At 43.6% G+C, this 19,580-nt stretch overlaps 1 protein-coding gene and 1 pseudogene across 4 annotated transcripts in view; one reads left to right on the top strand and one right to left on the bottom strand.

Annotated features, from left to right (window-relative positions):
* AHCYL2 (adenosylhomocysteinase like 2) overlaps positions 1-19,580 on the bottom strand; it is a 99,109-nt gene that overhangs the window by 44,956 nt on the left and 34,573 nt on the right. The window lies entirely within an intron of this gene.
* On the top strand, positions 358-16,181 carry LOC308486319 (solute carrier family 2, facilitated glucose transporter member 5 pseudogene; annotated as a pseudogene). Of its 3 annotated transcripts, XR_013991475.1 has the most exons (3): positions 358-2,209; positions 12,382-15,201; positions 16,026-16,181. The product of XR_013991475.1 is annotated as a solute carrier family 2, facilitated glucose transporter member 5 pseudogene (transcript). The 3 variants fall into 3 exon arrangements; XR_013991476.1 differs by lacking the exon at positions 12,382-15,201 and having other exon boundaries at positions 16,026-16,047; XR_013991477.1 differs by lacking the exon at positions 16,026-16,181 and having other exon boundaries at positions 12,382-16,009.

The following is a 19,580-nucleotide window of genomic DNA, read 5'->3' as shown; positions in this document are numbered from 1 at the left end:
TTTGATGTGCTTTCAGACTGCTAGGTTGGCAGGAGCTGGAACCGAGCAATGGGAGCTCACCCCGTCGCGGGGATTCGAACCACCGACCTTCTGATCGGCAAGCCCTAGGCTCAGTGGTTTAGACCACAGCTCCACCCACGTCTTAACTCTAGGGGGTGCTAAATTAGATTCAAACAAACTGCAAACACGAAACAGTTTTGTAGCATTTTAAATACGAACAAAAAATCATTTTAGTAATGGCATTTGTGGACTGCACTCTACCTCAACTGATGCATGCCATCCTAGGTTACAAGTATATATACTTGCAAGGGGGAGATAGGAAAATATATAAACAGTAAGGTCAGGGGGGAAACGTAGGAAATACAGACATAATTACGTTATTAAAAGTGGCCTTTTTTTTTTTTAAGTAGATGGTTATAACAAAGTGCCATACTATGGGAGTGCAGAAAAAAAGCATCTAGTTCTCTCATGGCCTGGAATGGGATGTATAAGGGACCCATATCAGAATATTCAGGGATGGGCTGAGCTAAGCAGGAGATTTTGGGTGGCATATTTTGCTAGGGTGAACTTTACCCACTAAAGTCAGCAAAAGTTCATGTACAGCAAACAGTCCAAAGTCACTTTTAATTTTGGCTGTCCCTGAGCAACAAGGCTCAGTGAAAGGAAACTGGGCAGCTATCGCGAAGGGAAAGTTCCAACAGAATACTATTAACATCCGTAAGACAGAAAGATGGCCAGCCTTTGCTCAAACCTGGTTTTGTATCGAAAAATGTTTCTGATGACCATTGTTCTGGGCTTGGGCGGAAGCTTCCATTTTGGATTCCAAGTCTCTATGATCAATTTTACTTCACCGTTCGTCAAGAAGTTCATCAACGATACCTGGCTGGAGAGATACAACGCTCCCATTGATGACCAGACCCTCATGCTCCTATGGTCATTCACTGTGTCTATCTTCAGCATTGGAGGACTGACGGGAACCTGCCTCTCAGGGTATCTGTCTGCAAAATGTGGAAAAAAGAACTGCATGATATTTAACAGCCTCTTCATGTTAGTAGCTGCAGTGATCATGGGAACCAGCCGAATAGCAAAGTCCTTTGAAATGATTCTCCTTGGACGACTCCTGTATGGTTTTAATGCAGGTTTGGGCGTCTGTATCCAAGGTCAGTACCTAGCAGAAATTTCTCCTAAGCAGCTCCGCGGCTTGACCAATGTCACTATTGCAGTTCTAGCAAACCTGGGGAAATTTCTTGGGCAACTGACAGGACTCCGCGAACTTTTAGGAACAGAGTCCCTGTGGCCTTTCCTGTTGGCCAGCAGCGGAATCCTAGCGCTGCTGCTGCTCATCACAGTCCCGTTCTTCCCTGAATCTCCGTCGTATCTTTTAATCCAGAAGGGAGATATGGAAGGCTGCTTGAAATCTCTGAAACAGCTCTGGGGTGAAGGGGACCACAGAGCAGAGGTGAATGATCTGTTGAAGGAGCAGGCAGCCACAAAAGAAGCAAAAATTATGAGTGTGCTAGAGCTCTTCAGAGATCGCTCCATGCGATGCCAGATATACCTGTTGATCATAGTGACAGGTACGCTACCAGTCAGTGGAGTCAGTGCCATCTACTTCTACTCTTTTGACGTGTTCCGTACAGCCGGGTTTAGTGAAGAACTCAGCCCCTACGTCACTCTAGGGATCGGGACCTGTGAGCTCTGCTCAACCATTGTGTGCTGCTTCATCATTGAGCGTGCGGGCAGACGGACACTGATGCTGTGGGGATACGGTCTCATGATAGTGGCCTTGGCAGTCCTCACAACTACTCTCTCCCTGCAAGACAGAACCTTCTGGATACCATATTGCAATGTTGCTCTCATCTTCCTCTACATCGTTCTCTATGGCGTGGGGCCTTCAGGGACAACGTTCCCCGTCATAGCAGAACTCTTCACACAGTCATCCAGACCAGCTGCATTGGTCATTGGCACAACACTGCATTGGGTGGAATTGTACTTGATCGGGATGCTGTTCCCTTATTTAGTGAGTCATCTGGGCAACTTCTGCTTTCTTGTTTTCATGGGCATCATGACAATCTCATGGGTTCTCCTCTTCCGGTTCCTTCCAGAGACAGAAGGCAGGTCGCTCATGGACATCCAGATGGAATTCAATCATTTAAAAATGGGAAAAAATCCGCCTGAAGATCTTGAAAACTGTACAAAACTCTAGAAGGTCAGAAGGATGGGGACTGCTGCTCTAACAGAATGGAATGTAGCAACTGGGGTGGATAGCAGAACTCAACAGGTCCATTATTTCCAAAGACTCTGCTGAAATCAGGGTTTCATTGAAGAATCATGTGGTACAGCCCTCTTCAGAATGTAAAATTCAAAAGCATGTAGGGCAATTTCAGGCTTGAATACGCACACACTTTTAACCCTCATACTTATTCCCTTTTAAAGGCTGATACAGGGAGAAAACCCTAGATTTATTCTGTGAGTAAAATGAAAGATGGCCACTGCTGGTTCTGCAAAGAAAATGGGGGGCACTGGCACCACATTTGAAAGAAATGTCTCAAAACAGAAAGCATTTGGAGTATTGTGACTGAAGTGAGCAATGAATCTTTTCAGCTTCAAGTAATAATGAACTCATTAACATACTTATGTGAGGTATATCAAATCAAATATAGATAACGTATATATCTCAGGATTTTCTCTTAAACATGTTATGCTATGAAACAGTCTAGGAATTGGCTAATAAATAAATAAAGATACCATGGATGCTATATGCTAAACACCAGGAAGACAACAGAGTTGATTAGGGAAATATGGAGCCGGTTGGGAGATAGTAAAACTGACAAATGAAACTGCAGGTAGAATATAAGGATTATTTCAGCTGGGAGCAACTGTTAACTTGGGGCCAGTTTACCTGCAAGATCATGCCCGTTTGACCACTTCAGTCTGTGGAACTAGCCCTGTTACAGCTGCCACATAATGCTCATTCCGTATAGGTAGGAAATTGATCTTTTAGTGTAACTTTGGAACTCTCTGCCTATTGACATCAGGCAGCCACCTTTGCTGCATACTTTTCGGCACCTGCTTAAAACCTTTTCGTTTACACAAGCTTATCTGGACATGTAAAGATGCTGACATGTTTCAGTCTTTTTAAGTGTTAATTTTAATTATCTTTAAATGTTTTTTAATTGTTTGCAACTGTTTTTTATTGAACATGTTAGGGTTCCAAGGGGTTGCTCGAGAGCAAGTAGGCAAATGCCTCCCTGCTCGGCTGTGAAGCCTTGCTTTTGATGCCAAAATAAACTTTATCTGTCCAGAGCGCCACTCTCCCGTGGCTGGCTCATTCACTGGCAGAAACTGTGAGTGGACGGTCCTTAAACCTTCCCCAGCAAAGTAGTTTCTTGACGCCCAGTCTGCGCCTCCCCTCTCGGCGCGAAAGCTTACTGCGCAAGGAGGGCGTGGGTAACGGAGGACCTCTCTCCTCCCTGCTTTGCCCAGGCAAGGTGTCCTGGCCCTGCCTCGCCTCCTCCGAGCCCTGAAGCTCCTCTCCACTGGAGGCGTGGTTACACTCCTCCGCTGAGGAGGAGCCTGTTTCCCACGATCTTTGGGGGCTCTCTGTAATCCATCTGGCTTTTCCCCTCTCCCCCCTGAGCCGATGGCAGTTCCCTGCCAGATCATTTTAATATTTCTTGTAAAACGCCAAGAGGATCAAGCCATATGTAAATTTTGTTAAATAAAATAAATTTCCAGATCCCTCAAAGAAACAACAAGGCGTCTCACAAAGAGGAGAAAAGAATGGCTCACACAAAATGGAAAGCTATCCTCCTTTTGGCCATTCTCTTCAACATCCTTGGTGAGGCAGAGAAGCTGGTCCCCAATAGTTTAAGCAGCTGTCTCAAGCCATACAATTGATGAAGGTTCAATTTCCATGTCAGAATTCTACGTTGTGCAGGATTTGGCAGTTATTTTAGGCCTCTTATCTCAGTTACTCATAACAAAGCGACTCCACTGAGGTTCAAGTTGTATTATGAAGGGAGGTTGGTATACCAAAAGAAAGAGAGACTAAGGAAGCAGCTTTTGGAATTAGTCAAGCAAACAGCAAATGGAAAGTTGCAGGGGCCGACCCCCAATTGTAATCCGGTTATTCAGGCTTGCTTGTAACTAGAAACCTTGAATATGGTTCATTTTTGCAAGATTACAGCTTGTCGAACAACCAAGAGATTGAGGATCAGTGTCCAAGGCAAAGTCCACGCTGGCCATGACTCAAGCACTCCAATACACTAATATCAAAGCACCCACTGAGGGTTTGTACCATAGCTGTAATTCATCATTTAAGATGTGGGGCCTGCATGAAAATGTCATAGAATCATAGAGTTGGAAGAGACCACAAGGGCCATGGAGTCCAACCCCCTGCCAAGCAGGAAACACCATCAGAGCACTCCTGACATATGGTTGTCAAGCCTCTGCTTAAAGACCTCCAAAGAAGGAGACTCCACCACACTCCTTGGCAGCAAATTCCACTGTCAAACAGCTCTTACTGTCAGGAAGTTCTTCCTAATGTTTAGGTGGAATCTTCTTTCTTGTAGTTTGGATCCATTGCTCCGTGTCCACTTCTCTGGAGCAGCAGAAAACAACCTTTCTCCCTCCTCTATGTGACATCCTTTTATATATTTGAACATGGCTATCATATCACCCCTTAACCTCCTCTTCTCCAGGCTAAACATGCCCAGCTCCCTTAGCCGTTCCTCATAAGGCATCGTTTCCAGGCCTTTGACCATTTTGGTTGCCCTCCTCTGGACACGTTCCAGTTTGTCAGTGTCCTTCTTAAAGTGTGTTCCCCATTCAGATGGGATGGCCTTCCCTCACCAGTGTTTCTTCCTGAATACTTTTTGAAGATTTTCTACTACATGCATCCCCAACCTGCGGCCCTCCAGATGTTTCGGCCTACAACTCCCATGATCCCTAGCTAACAGGACCAGTGGTCAGGGATGGTGGGAATTGTAGTCCAAAACATCTGGAGGGCCGAAGGTTGGGGGTGCCTGTTCTATTACTTGAGGTTTCTCCCAAACCAGATGATATTTCCTGCTCTTGTGCATAGTTTTTGGCTATATGAGGCCCTAGACGGTGATCTTAGCATCTTAATTTTATTTGTGATTAGTAAACAAAGCAAAAAAAAAGTCCATCATGCTAATGCCCCCTGCCCAGCACACCATTAGTATTTGACCTGAAATATTTGAGGAGAAAAAATAATGAACATTTAGTGTGGTTTAAATGTTATATTATGTAGAATTTTGTATTAGAATACAGGTAAAATTTTGAAGAGGATAGTATGTGCTTTACTTACATTATTAAAATAAATTTGGCATCCATTTGTTTGTACTTATGGAACAGAACATTTTCTACAGGTAACAAAGCTCTGCCTCACATCACAGCCTCCCAATGCCACAATTTCTTTTTAAAAAAACATCAGGTTTTGATTCTTTCTAATTTGATCCTCATTCAGGGTTGGGCATTTGACCTTTCAAAAAAGGGCTGGTCAACTAACTGATCAAACATAGTCAAATATTAGTCAAGTATTTTAAAGCATTTTGGAACCAAAGACATATACTTTTATTCAACGCTATACGAGAGTAATTTTAATTGATTTTATCCACTATGATTTTTATCATGATTATGTAATATATATGATATGATATAAAAGGTCTACTGCATAATGCCAACTAGATAAAGTAATTGGTTGCCTGTAACCATGAAATAATGAAAGTGGCTTACAACTGTAACAAATTATAAAATCAATGTTAACCAAAGTTCCTCTTTTTGCCTGGAGAAACCCGCTGATCTATGATTCTCCTCATATCAATGGCCTTCTGGAGGAGAGGTTCCTTAGAGATTCTGCACAGGGGTCTGTTTAAAGATCAAAATATACACACCTTTCCAATGGACCTCAAACGTGCTATAGCACCTCACACTAATGGCCAATTAGTAGCAACACCTCTAATAATTATAATTTTATTATTTATACCCCGCCCATCTGGCTGGGTTTCCCCAGCCACTCTGGGTGGCTCACAGCACATATAAAAACATAGTAAAACGTCAAACATTAAAAACTTCCCGAAACAGGGCTCCCTTCAGATATCTTCTAAAAGTTGAGTGGTTCTTTATCTCCTTGACATGTGATGGGAGGGCATTCCAGGGGGGGGGGACACTAGTGAAAGCAATTCTGCTTAAGGAAATACAAGAGCACCATGTGTGACAACTGCAGATCTTTGCTGGATGCTGCAAGCCTTGAGCAAGGAAAGACTGCACCTGAACCAGTTTACTCTGGCACGAATGTTCACAGGCAGCCTGCCACTTCAGAAGGATACAGACTGAACAAAAGGCATCGAATAAGGCAAACAGCTTTTCTTTAAAAAAAGCAAACCCGCATGTTATAGCACAGCTAGCATCGGATATTAATTACACAACTAGGTCTTGCAGAGTGAAACACACACACCTCTCAGCAGCGACAGGATGTTCCCCCAGAGTCCTCCATTGCCATCTATTATGCACCTTGTTCCAAAGTCCAGCCATTTATTTGTTCATTAACAGACCTCAATGGTGCTTTTAGTGATTCTGCAATGTGTACCATTTCAAAGGAGAACCCCCCACTTCCTGGAACTCTCTCACCGCCAAAGTAAGTTCACAATCAAGAAGAAAACCTCAAGCGATTTGAGCACAGCCAAGGCCAGGTAATGCTAATCAGCAACTTTTCATTCCAGACAACAAATGTCCTGGAAAATGAAGTCGTACAAGGGTAGAAGCTCTCAGAAACCTTAGCTATACAGACTGCACAGACAGAACCGTTTCCTCTTCTATAATATCTCCTCTATCTTGGGTGCCCTCGTTCTGTCCCCACCGAGGTATTGTTTGCAGTGCTGGAGGGCAAGGGCTAGTGGGCTTCAGTAGGAGACTGGCGCCCAGAACTTCTGGCTCTCAGAAATGCGCTGTGCATTAAGGAGCGGGCTGGGAGGAAACCTGCCAACTGTCTAAGATCTCTTCGTTAGTCAGAAAAGAAAAGCCAGATGACGGGCAGCAACTTAAAAAGGAATGCCTTGCTTACAGGCAAGATGCTTATCAGCTGTCCTACTTTTTCAAATGAAACCAGAAGTGTGCCTCTGGATGCTTATGGGTTAACACCTGAGAGGGAGGCCAAGGCACACAGACGCAGTTTGAAGACAGACTTGGCTCTGCTGCTGACACATATACCTTCTCTCTTGCAGAGAACAGCTGGCTTTCAGAAAATGGGGGTTAGGGAAATTTAGAGGAAACATCATGGGACGCGGGTGGCGCTGTGGATTAAACCACAGAGCCTAGGACTTGCCGATCAGAAGGTCGGCGGTTCGAATCCCCATGACGGGGTGAGCTCCCGTTGCTCGGCCCCTGCTCCTGCCAACCTAGCAGTTCGAAAGCATGTCAAAGTGCAAGTAGATAAATAGGTACCACTGCGGCGGGAAGGTGCACATGACCTGGAAGCTGTACGCCGGCTCCCTCGGCCAATAAAGCAAGATGAGCGCCGCAACCCCAGAGTCGGCCACAACTGGACCTAATGGTCAGGGGTCCTTTTTATCACACTGCAAACCTGCAATGCTTAAAGTTTCAGCCAAAAGGTCTAAAGATCACTTCTACTTTCAAAGAGGTGGCTGCTTGTGCCAAACTCTCATACCTTAACTAGAGGTGCGGTGCCAAGGCCTTTGCTAAATCCTCAGAGTGGTTAAGATTCCAGCCTGCAGCTAGAATGTCACATGAGTTAAAACCTCAGGAGGATTAACACTTAACTCTTCACTGTTCTTGTTCAGCCTCGTTTCCTCTCACACAAGGCAGATTTGTGCATCTATTCCACTGCACAGACCATTGCTTATACTGACCTCTCACTGATCGGCCACATTGATTACCAAGCAGCTGGCAAGAATGCCACTTGGAGGAGATCGGATGGACAGAACTAAGAAAGTGGTGGGGGTGGACGCGAGAGAAACAAGATGCAGGGTATGGTCTGAGAAGGATATATCAAGAACTCTGGCCAAAAGTTTCAATATAAGGAATAATTCCTACTCAAGAGTTGAAATGAAAAACGTGTGTATTCTGCTAAGAATAACAGTTTGAAGCTAGTAGTAGATTTAAACACAACGTATAAGTATGATAGTTTTAAAGTAATGGTAAGTTTGGATACAACGTTTAAGTGCAGAAATAATGTCGTTTCAAATATACAATGATATAGTACAAAGGTACATGAAATACCAGTGCACAACAATTGTTTTATACAAGTCTCAATAGCAGTCAAAACGGGTCCACATTATATAAAATTAGAATAAAGAATAAAGAATGAAGGATCAAATGGGGCCAAAAAGGAGTATCCGGAGTGTGAATCAGATGTACGGTTCAGTGGTGGTAACCAGGACAGGGCCCTGTTTCGGAGTACACGCCTTCTTCAGCTGGTAATATCAAAAAATATGTCAAGATAGATCAAGGTGCTTCAATCCATAGATAATAAATATAATAAATTATATACATTCTAAAGTATGTTAACACATCTGAGGACACATGAGTCTGGTCTGAGGACACATGAGACAGCCACCTTGCGGAAGCTAAACAGGTCAGAGTCTGCTCAGTACCTGGATGGCTGAGTCCCATGATCAAAGGAAGATGGGATATAAATATACGAAACACACAAGCCAATATGTCAGGTAACTGAAATTGGTCCAAATTTGCACTGATCCACAATAACAACTCCATTACTTAATTCCTTAATGTCTGACTATCGTTCAAAAGCATGCACATCTCTTAGGCTTGGAGCAGCAATTAACTGTTGACCTAATTTGATTGCAAATACTCCATGAAATCATTATGGTAATGATGCCTGAAGAATTAGGCTGATGCCTACCTTAGCACACTTGCATTAAAAAATGTGGCTTATTTTTGAACAACTGCTGTTACTTCACTTTATTCCTGTTTTAGTTTCATTTTTTTTAAAACTGTAGACCAACCTTAGTGTTCCAGAAACATAAGCCAAGGAGAACGAAATTGTTCACATTAATAGAAACTTGTCTAACATCATTAATGCTGCAATATTTCATTACCATCTTTAAAATGTTAACCATTACAAAGCAACGACATTAATCAGTTTTCATAATTAACATAAATATTAAGTATAAAGCAAAAATGTTTGACCATTATTTGTTAGTACTTGACCAATTAACCAAATCTGTTTTGGTTAGAACAGCTCTTCAGCTGTGCTATGGCAGAACAATGCAAAAGGAACCAAGTTTAAAACAAAAATAACCACAGCAGACTGTATTTGAATTGCTGGTATCACAGAATTTCTGGAAATTTAGAGGATGTTAAGTGTGCGACATACCAGATTTGAGGCTTCAGAGGCTTTTCAACCTACAACGGCTGTTGATCCACCTGAGTGCAATTCAGAGCCCTGGTTCTTTGACTATACCCTCAATACATCTTCTCCAACACAAGCCTGCCTGCGGACTGAGATCGTTGATAGCCGTTCTCTGGATGGCCCAACCTCTGATGTTAGCTGGATGGCACAGGGGAGGGACCTTTCTCAGGTGGGGTGCCCCCATCTTTGGAAAGCTGCCCCCGGGTCGCCTTTTCAGTGCTAGGCAAATAACCTTACATTTTTAAAAGTCTGAGAATGTAATCTGATTTTATTTTATTCTACCATTGTGCTGCTCTTGTTTTATGGCCTCTGCTGTTTGAATATGTTTGATTCATTATTTTGATCTGCCATGTTGCTACTTCATTTGTTCTAATAGTTATTCATAAAGATAATGCTACTGAAGGGAATGATATAACTTTCTAAAAGCTTTTTTTATAGCTAGCTAACCATACTTTCCCTTCTGCACATAATACTGTAAATCTAATAGTACTCTTATTTTTCTTTCCTATAAATGGTCTTGCTTTGATTGGGATTAAAGTTTAACCTTTAAATCATGATACACATTGTCACTGGCTCATACCAGATTAAAAGCAGAGTTCACAGCTCTCTATTCCTAGCATGAACCAAGACTTCAGCAAAACTGCAACCTTTGCCCTACGTCTCTAACACTGAATTCAGACAGAGCGGCGAGTGACTCCAACAATGCTGAGTGGGGTATTTTTCCCCCCAGCCAAAATATCCGATGCCACAGTGAAACTCAGAAATCCTACAAACCTGACTACTGTAGAAACCTGTTAACTGCAAAGGCAGCCTTATGTCTACACTATTAACACACCTCATGTATTTTCCTAGAGGTATACAAAAGGTAAAATGAGACGGATTAAGAGATACTCAATAAAGGCACTCCGTACAAAGCTAAACAAGCTTTTAGCCTTTGATAAATTGAGTTAAATTGGTATTGATTGATTTGATTTCAATTTCAATGCATCTACTCTGAGCATAACAACATAGCTGGATACCACTAATCAATTTTTCTTGATTTCCTAATGTACTTTCAAATATGCATCAGTGAAGACAGCCATATCGCATACAGGCAATAACTCAAAGGTAAACTTCCAGAGCCCAATAAATGCATTGTGTCTTAGATTTTAGGTCACATTCCCTCTTCACCACGGCTAGGCGTACTACAGGATCTGCTCTTACAAGGGATGGGTTTGTACTTCTGCTATAGCAGCTGAATATTAAGCAGTATTTAAAGAAGGAATGAATGGTAGTAATTCTGAGCACCCCAGGGCAGAGCTCAGCTGTGTAGATCACCCTTCCTCAAGCTGGTATGTTCCAGATGTTTTGGCCTACAATTCCCATCAGTCCCAGCCAGTTCCATACTAGGTTACGGAAGGATATGTATGGAATCCTTACTGAATAAAGCTCTATGTTTCTTACCCTTATCCCACACTCAAAAGGAGTACAAGATAGCCATTTGGAGCTATCTTTGGAGAAAGAAGTGAGTGCATGTGGAATAATTGCAAGAAAGGCTTAACATGGAAGCAAAGTTATTATACAGAAATCAGATCAGATTCGAGTACCCCAGGAAAAAATTATTAGGCATAAGCACTCTTTGGCTTTCACAGAAATGGCTCTTTATGACAGCATTGAAGGAAGCCACTTGCCCACTGACAAGAGTAAGGCATTGTGTATCGTGCAAAGCAACTATGATACCCACACCAACCACATAAAGCTGTCCTGTGCTTCAAAAGGTTGCCACTGGACCCAGTCCACCGGGATGCTCTCTTTGCAAGCCTCATGGAAAGGAACAGGAAGATCAACACAGGAACAGAATAATGCACATGTGAAGTTGCTTATTTGTGGTGGATTGCGCTGTTTGGGCCAGATCAACCCACTTCCCGATTCCATCACCTTTAATGGTACCCAAAGATTTGTTGCCCGAGGTGACTGCCTCATTTTTCTACTTCTAGTACGTGAATCATTATGGTGTCCTTATCACACACAAGGTGCTGATGTGCTTTAAACTACTCTGCTGTTAATTTTGATTATCTGTTACAGTTGTTTTCAAACTGCTTTTATTTTAATATTTACTGTAAACTGCTTAGAGGTTTTACTACAATCAAGTAAAAATTTTGTTAAACAGACTAAATAAAGAAATCAGAAATTCCACTTTTTATCCAAGTAAAAATGAGAAGGAACTCTTGGGGTAGAAATGCTCCATTCTACAGATAGTGGTGACACTTGCTCATTTATAACATACCGTATTTTTTGCTCTATAAGACTCACGTTTTCCCTCCTAAAAAGTAAGGTGAAATGTGTGTGCGTCTTATGGAGCGAATGCAGGCTGTGCAGCTATCCCAAAAGCCAGAACAGCAAGAGGGATTGCTGTTTTCACTGGGCAGCGATCCCTCTTGCTGTTCTGCCTTCTGAGATTCAGATTTTTTTTTTTCTTGTTTTCCTCCTCCAAAAACTAGGTGTGTCCTGTGGTCTGGTGCGTCTTATAGAGCGAAAAATACGGTAGTTCGGGCTGTTAGACCCTGTCAAGAACAAGAGCACACCTCGGAACTGGCAGAACTCTAGACCAAAGACAAACCCGTCCAGCATGGTATGGCTCCAATCAAGACAGTTCTGCTGGTACAGAGAGCTGAACAGCAGTTAACTCACCATCCAGTCTGGCATATGGAATGCTGAGGCACCTGCGTGGTTGTCCCACTTCTCCATCACAGACACTTTGTGAGGCTTGGATTTGCGGCTGCCACAGGAAGGGGACTTTGGTTTGGTTCTACGAGGCTCCCGTTTGTGCGAAGGGTTATGCAATAATCTGCAGGTGCTGCAACTCCTTCCCAAGACAGTGCTGTCTCTTCCCAAGCAGTCAACAGAACATCTGGTTCCTCAAGAAATTGGATTTTGCCACAAGTCCTGGTCAGGCAAAGACTCTAAATCCTGTCTCTCATGTTTAGGCTTTCCAGCAGACGCTTCCAAGACGCCACTCTCAGCGCTGACTCTTAGGTCAGGCTGTGTGACAGGCAGCCTCAGTGTTGTGTGAATGCGACCATCTACCACCTGCCTATGTATATCCAACAGATGACGTCACCCAGACAGCCGATAGCGGGGATCAATAAAGCTCAAGGTCAAGGAGGCACTCTTTTACACGCACTGCAAAATAAACGTCTTCTCACATGTAGCTTTGGTACTTGATAGCATTAAAAGTTCATGGAACTGAAGCAAAAGGGCCCAGTAGGATTTCCAGCTGCCAAGCAAGTGCACCTGGCAAAAGACCAGCGAGGCAGCATTTAAAATTAACTTCTGAAAGCTTTGACTTTTGGGAGAACTGCAAGGCTATTGTTCTCAGCAATTATTTGCACAGCCATCCGCTTGCCTGCAACTCCCTCTGTTGGACAGTGGCAGGGCATGCAAAATCATGCACGCGCACACACACTTATCCAAAGAGGTCACAAAGTGAGTGTGCCCAGGAAAAGACTGTGGGATCTGCATCTGTTAGCCTTCTGCCGTTCCCCAAGAATCGCAAACACCTCAGAACACCTCTCTCCAGTCTTCGCAAGTCAACACTGTGTAAGATTAACAGCACAAGTCTTAGTCCCAGTCATGTAAGTGCTCCTCACCAAAAGAGAAGTCGTTCTGTAAGGCTTTCAGAGCACCCAAAAGCAGAGTGCAATGAAATGTACACATTGTCAGTATTAAGTGGACAGGAATAAATGTCCTTAAGTGGTACTTGCTCTTAAACTTGAGTTTGCAACAAGCAGCTTTAACTCACATATTATTTCAGTTGCAGATTAATTTCCATTTCAGTTCTGACAGGCTTATTACTTTTATTAGCAACCATTTCCAAACCTAATGGCGCAAGTTTCACTTTTAAAATTCTAAGTACTCAGCTCTCAAGGCCATGCATTACACTTGTCTCCAGCACTTAAAAAATGGAAGATTTGATTACAGAGGAAGGGTGTATGCATGATCCTGACATCACACAGACTGTGGAGGGGTGCTTTGGAGCTGTACTGTTAAGCCCCCAGGACACACACACCCAATAGCAGTTTAGACAAACCAATATTTTTATAATTGCTTGTCAAAATTGTAGTCAAAGATTAGGTCCCACACCATTTAAAAACCACTTTGAGCTCTGGTGAAGGAAAGAAAAGACAAAAATGCTTCACATACATAAAGCAGCAAATTTGCTTCCTCAACTCATTTTATTCTCATCTGCATGATAGCAAGTCCTGTCTAAAACGTACTATCTTATTTGTCAACTAAAACAAGTGACGAAGGCCAGAAATATTATCTGTGCTCAATTCGGGTAGGAAAATGTCACCATTAATTCTGCCTGTCTGACACGAGCCACATGACCCTTAGATGAAAATAACTATCCAGCCACCACCTCTTTAAAGCTATCAGAATATTCTCTGCTTCCTATGGCCCATATTTTAAGACTCCTGAAAAAGTAGATCCTGAAAGTCATTGGGTGGCAAAGTTTCGCCATAAAACAAAACATTCACTGAAGAACCTTAAAAACACAGCAGGCTTGCAAAGCTCTCGGCGATCCAGAAAAAGGTCACCTGGTAAGAAACAGGAGGATCAGGCCCTGTCTTAAGCTGGGCGGGTGTTAAGACAGAAGTTGTAGGAAGGAGGGGCAGATTTTCTTTAAGAAATGGAAAATGGATAAAAAATATCCTGACAACTGCAGCCAATGCCCTCTGGTGTGGGCTGGCAGGGGAATCAGAGCAGCTCCAAGAGTCTGTATCACATGCTGAAGGTCAAAGTTCATTTGAATGCAATCTTGATGTAAGCCCTTGATGACTACAGTCCCACTTCAACAGATGCACAGTGAGATTCTCAGCTGTCAGGTGTACAGGGATGCCTTTCTGGGGTCAGAGTGAGGTCAGAGTGGGAAAGAAGTGCAAAGAACGACTGACAGTGATAATTATGTAATGCAGACACTGCTAATTAGGTTTCAAATAGCCCATACTGGTCAAGAGGGGAGTTACAAAACAGGATTTGATTTATTGGGTCTTTAGGCACTGTAATGCTCAGCGTTGACACTAGAGGGAGATGTGAATCCAAAAACCACCTTGAAGGCTCAAATCCAGATGACTGTGAAAAAAATTAAGAATGGAAGTAGAAGAGGGCAAAGCGATGGAACATAAATCAACACGTCTTGGTGAGAACTTAGAACAGCCAGCAATTGCTGAGATGGATCGCTACAAGCTTTCTTAGTTTTAGTGTGCTTAATCAGTCTGAGTCAAGGCTTTTATGAGCATAGCTGTGGTCAGGAAGAGATTTATCGCAAGCAGGTATGCCTTAATGAGAGCGGAGAACAAATATTAAGAGAAGTTCAAAGCATGGGAGGCACATGGCAGGTGAGGCCAGTGCTGTCCAAGATTCAGAATACACCAGTTTAAAATCTCACAGGTGTCACTGGCCTCTCGTGCAAGTTTCTGCACGTTTTTAATCTTTCTCACGAGTGAACTGAAATTATTCCCACAAAGGAGCACAAATTGAGGTGGCAAGGCTGGAATAGGAAGTATCTGTAATTGGGATGCCACATTCCTGCAGGCTCCTGTTTAAAGTAGACCTATCTTACAAAACAACAACAACACCCACATGAATTCTCACTTCCATTTTCTCTCTGTGTGTTTTGCTACTCAGGTATGAAGAACTTCCCATCCAACCCTCAGAGGTTCAGTTCCCATCTATAAAAAGTGACCACGGATGCAGGTGGCGCTGCGGTCTAAACCACTGAGCCTCTTGGGCTTGCTTTTCGGAAGGTTGGTGGTTGGAATCCCCGCGACGGGGTGAGCTCCCGTTGCTCTGTCCCAGCTCCTGCCAACCTAGCAGTTCGAAAGCATGCCAGTGCAAGTAGATAAATAGGTACCACTGCGGTGGGAAGGTACAAGCGTTTCTGTGAGCTCTGGCAATTGTCACGGTCCTCCGTGCGCCAGTAGCGGTTTAGTCCTGCTGGCCACATGACCCGGAAAACTGCCTGTGGACAAACGCTGGCTCCCTCAGCCTGAAAGCGAGATGAGGGCCGCAACCCCATAGTCGCCTTTGACTGGACTTAACCGTCCAGGGGTCCTTTACCTTTTTTTAATAATAAAAAGTGACCCATTTCAAAACACTGTTAGGACAAGTGAGGCAGTGGAACAGGGGAGGGTGGAAAACCCTCTTCATCCAACATCCAAGGACTGCATTCACCTCCGGGGCCAAAGGCAAAAGTGAGCAGTGCAACAAATGCAAGTTTTACCTTTCTACGGTGTGCTAGTTTCTACCTACACTCACCCCCCCTCTCTATCCTTCAACCAGGTAAGCAAGAAACATTATTGCACAAGAGCGTTCCTTCAGCAGGGAAGCAGCAGGGAATATCAAACAATACTCTTGGAATTGTCACGCCAGATTGAAAGATGATCAGGAGGGGCAGTCAAGTACTTAGAGCGTGTAACTGGCATACACGAAGCCTTCTTCAGGCGTGACTCATTAAGGCTCTTACTCATGCCTTTTTCTCATATAAAAGCCCAAGCCACCCCCGTGCCATATGTTTGATCAAACTGACAACCTTTTGCCATTTCTACTCCGTTTTTTCCCCGACGGCTAGGAGTTCAGCAATCAAGAGGGACTTCAGCATCCTGCACAGCTCATTGCGCCTCTCTCCACTGCATGACTAGCAATTTAGCTAAGCAAATGAAGGAAGCCGGCTATTTGAATGAAGGATGATGGTGAGCAGCAGTCTGGCGCCTTGCACACCAGATGGGATCCAAAACGGCAAACTTACCATGTAGAAAATCCTACGCTTGCAAGGAGGATTCTTGCAGATAAGTGTCGCTCCCGAACACGTGACGCCGCTTTTCAGCGAGGGGACTATTTCTGCATAACTAAACCGGGGATGTTCCACGCATCCCTAAAGGGAAAGCGTTTGCCTAGATTATGCTGAAAGGAAAAGCAGCTTGCAGGATTAGGGCTGTCTGTAACCACATCTTGTTCCGAAAGACCTTGCCAGTGAGAAACTGGAGAAGGCCAGGTCAACGCGCTGGAGTTGCCCCACATTACAAAACTGAGCAGCTTAAGAGGGCAAAGTTCATCAGGACACTCTTCCAACCTACCTTTGATAATGAGTTTCTAATTTTATGAGGCAAGTGGTCAAGTTTGAAAAACTAGCCAAGTGTGGCAGGAATGGAGTACATTCAGAGCAACCAGCCCACTATCTCCACTCCCCCCACCAAAGGGGGGGGGGAATCAAATGCAAAGAAACAGTAGAGGAAAGCCATAATTGGCAACGACCTTCCTACCATCCTAGACAGCATCTTGAAAAGTAGAGACATCACCTTGCCAACAAAGGTCTGTATAGTTCAAGCTATGGTTTTCCCAGTAGTGATGTATGGAAGTGAGAGCTGGACCATAAAGAAGGCTGATCGCTGAAGAATGGATGCTTTTGAATTCTGGTGCTGGAGGAGACTCTTGAGAGTCCCATGGACTGCAAAAAGATCAAACCCATCCATTCTGAAGGAAATCAGCCCTGAGTGCTCACTGGAAGGACAGATCCTGAAGCTGAGGCTCCAAGACTTTGGCCACCTCCTGAGAAGAGAAGACTCCCTGGAAAAGTCCCTGATGTTGGGAAAGATGGAGGGCACAAGGAGAAGGGGACGGCAGAGGACGAGATGGTTGGATAGTGTCTTCGAAGCTACAAACATGAGTCTGACCAAACTGCGGGAGGCAGTGGTAGACAGAAGTGCCTGGCGTGCTCTGGTCCATGGGGTCACGAAGAGTCAGACACGACTAAACGACTAAACAACAACAACAACAATTCCTACCATCAGTAAAGTATTATCTTATCTTTAGTACTATGTGATGGTTTTGTGCTTGTTTTTCACTGGACAGCTGACAGGGACACATTACTTCTGGTTTCATTCCAATTAGCGCCCCCTTCCCTTCTGGGTCGAGGATCATCAGAAATATCAGCATTATTCAAATTATGACAGTTTAGGAATATAGGAAGCTACCTTATACAGAACCAGTCCATTAGTCTACTGAGTTCAGTATTGTCTACACTGACAGGAAGATCTCCAGAGATCTCTTTCGCACCAGAGTCTCTCCCAGCCCCACCTGGAGATGACCTCAGAGACTGAACCTGAGACCAGAGACCTGAGAAGCAGGTGTTCTATCCACAGAGATCCCTTCCCCAATATCCCCAATATCTGAAGGCAGCCCTGTTCGGGGAAGCTTTTAATGTTTGATGTATTAGAGTATTTTAATATTTTTTTGGGAAGCCGCCCAGAGTGGCTGGGGAAGCCCAGCCAGATGGGCGGGGTACAAATAATAAATAATAATAATACTACTAATAATAATAATAATAATAATAATAATTATTATTATTATTATTATATCTTAAAACAGCCTTTATTTTAGAATACAGAAAGGGAACCTTAAGGGACATCTGCAAAGCAACTTTTAAAGGGAATCACATGATATTGACGTATTGGGGGGGATTTTGCATCTGGTCTTTCCACACGATCCAGACTGAAGATAGATGGCACGGCTTGCATGGGTGTTCTTTTTGAGTAAAAGGTGTTCTAGAATTAAAGAGGAGCGTTCTGCACACTTCTAATTTGTTGCCAACAGACTGAACTGAGAAAGCAGATAACCCAGGGGAAGTATCCTTACAGCTTCTTATGAACATGCTACATTAGACAATTGGTCCCTACCCAGCCTAGTTTAGTCTCCTCTTATTGTGATCTCAATTCCATCCCAGCCCTGCTGCTATGAGCCTTTGAGTTTGGAAGCCTGTGTCCCTCCAGATTGCTGTTCAATTCCAACTCCCGTTAGCACCAGCCAACATGGCCAATTTGTCTGGGATGGTGGGAATTATGAAACCAACACCATGTGAAGGATCACAAGCTCGCCATGCCTTCTGTCAGTAAAAATGCCAGGGCTTGAATGTGAGAACCTGTACATGCAAAGCACATGCTCTAACATTGTGCGTGCAAACCTTCCAGCAGCAACATTTTAAACACTGTATTCTATATAAAGGAAATATATACAGTGGTACCTCAGGTTACATACGCTTCAGGTTACATACGCTTCAGGTTACAGACTCCGCTAACCCAGAAATATTGCTTCAGGTTAAGAACTTTGCTTCAGGATGAGAATAGAAATTGTGCTCCGGCGGCGCGGCAGCAGCAGGAGGCCCCATTAGCTAAAGTGGTGCTTCAGGTTAAGAACAGTTTCAGGTTAAGAACGGACCTCCAGAACTAATTAAGTACTTAACCCAAGGTACCACTGTATATTGAATCTATTCATCAGCACCAGGCCTCTGCATTGAGTCTTGTGTTGCTGGTGAGTGATTTACTTTATTTTTCCGTCTATAAGAAACCCCCATGTATAAGACGCCCCCTATTTGGGGGGACCAAGATTTAAGAAAATGGGAGAGATGTATCCGTGCATAAGACACCCCCTAATTTTTGACATTATTTTTTAGAAAAAAAACGGTCTTATACACGGAAAAATACGGTATTTATGTATAAGAATATCTAAGCCAACCTTCATTGAAAAGATTCCAGGACAGTTTAAGAGAGATGTTGAGAGTGGGGGGCCTCTGTGGGTCCATGTGGGTCCTCTCTGATTAAGTACCCAACACTATTTTTCTAGAGTCATTAAACAGCCCTGAACAAACCACATATCCTTCCCCACTGTATCAACTGTACCCTTTAGAAATGGCCCGTCTAAAGAACGCTCTAGCCTTGTGCATGCAAAGTGCTCAGAGTTCATGGTAAACAAAATCTCTGAAAATATTACAAGGTGATGTCAAGAGGCCATAATCAAAATTGTCAGTCTTGACAAGGAGGAGGGAGGCTGAGGGTGGGGGGATAAATAAAGAGTGAGCAGGCAGGAGGAAGGAAGCAAAAATACAACAGTTGTAACATGTCACAAAGCTCTTCTTGGTACAAGAATACCAAGCTCAGACATGCAAAAACAGCTCCGCAAGCAAAATTTGTTGAAGTCTGACTCACAGAGGGGCAGGGGTGGAGGGGGGTCATTCAAGAACACACTGGGTAATAACCTCAAGGAGATGAATATAGCAGTGGGGATTTGCATGAGGTACTGAGCAGGCACTGAGGGAATGTAAATGGAGGGAATGTAAACTGGTATGATTGCT

This window comes from Podarcis pityusensis, assembly GCF_964106645.2.
Source record: "Podarcis pityusensis genome assembly, chromosome: 10".
Lineage (NCBI taxonomy): Eukaryota > Metazoa > Chordata > Lepidosauria > Squamata > Lacertidae > Podarcis > Podarcis pityusensis.
This window is presented reverse-complemented; position numbering and strand designations above follow the sequence as displayed.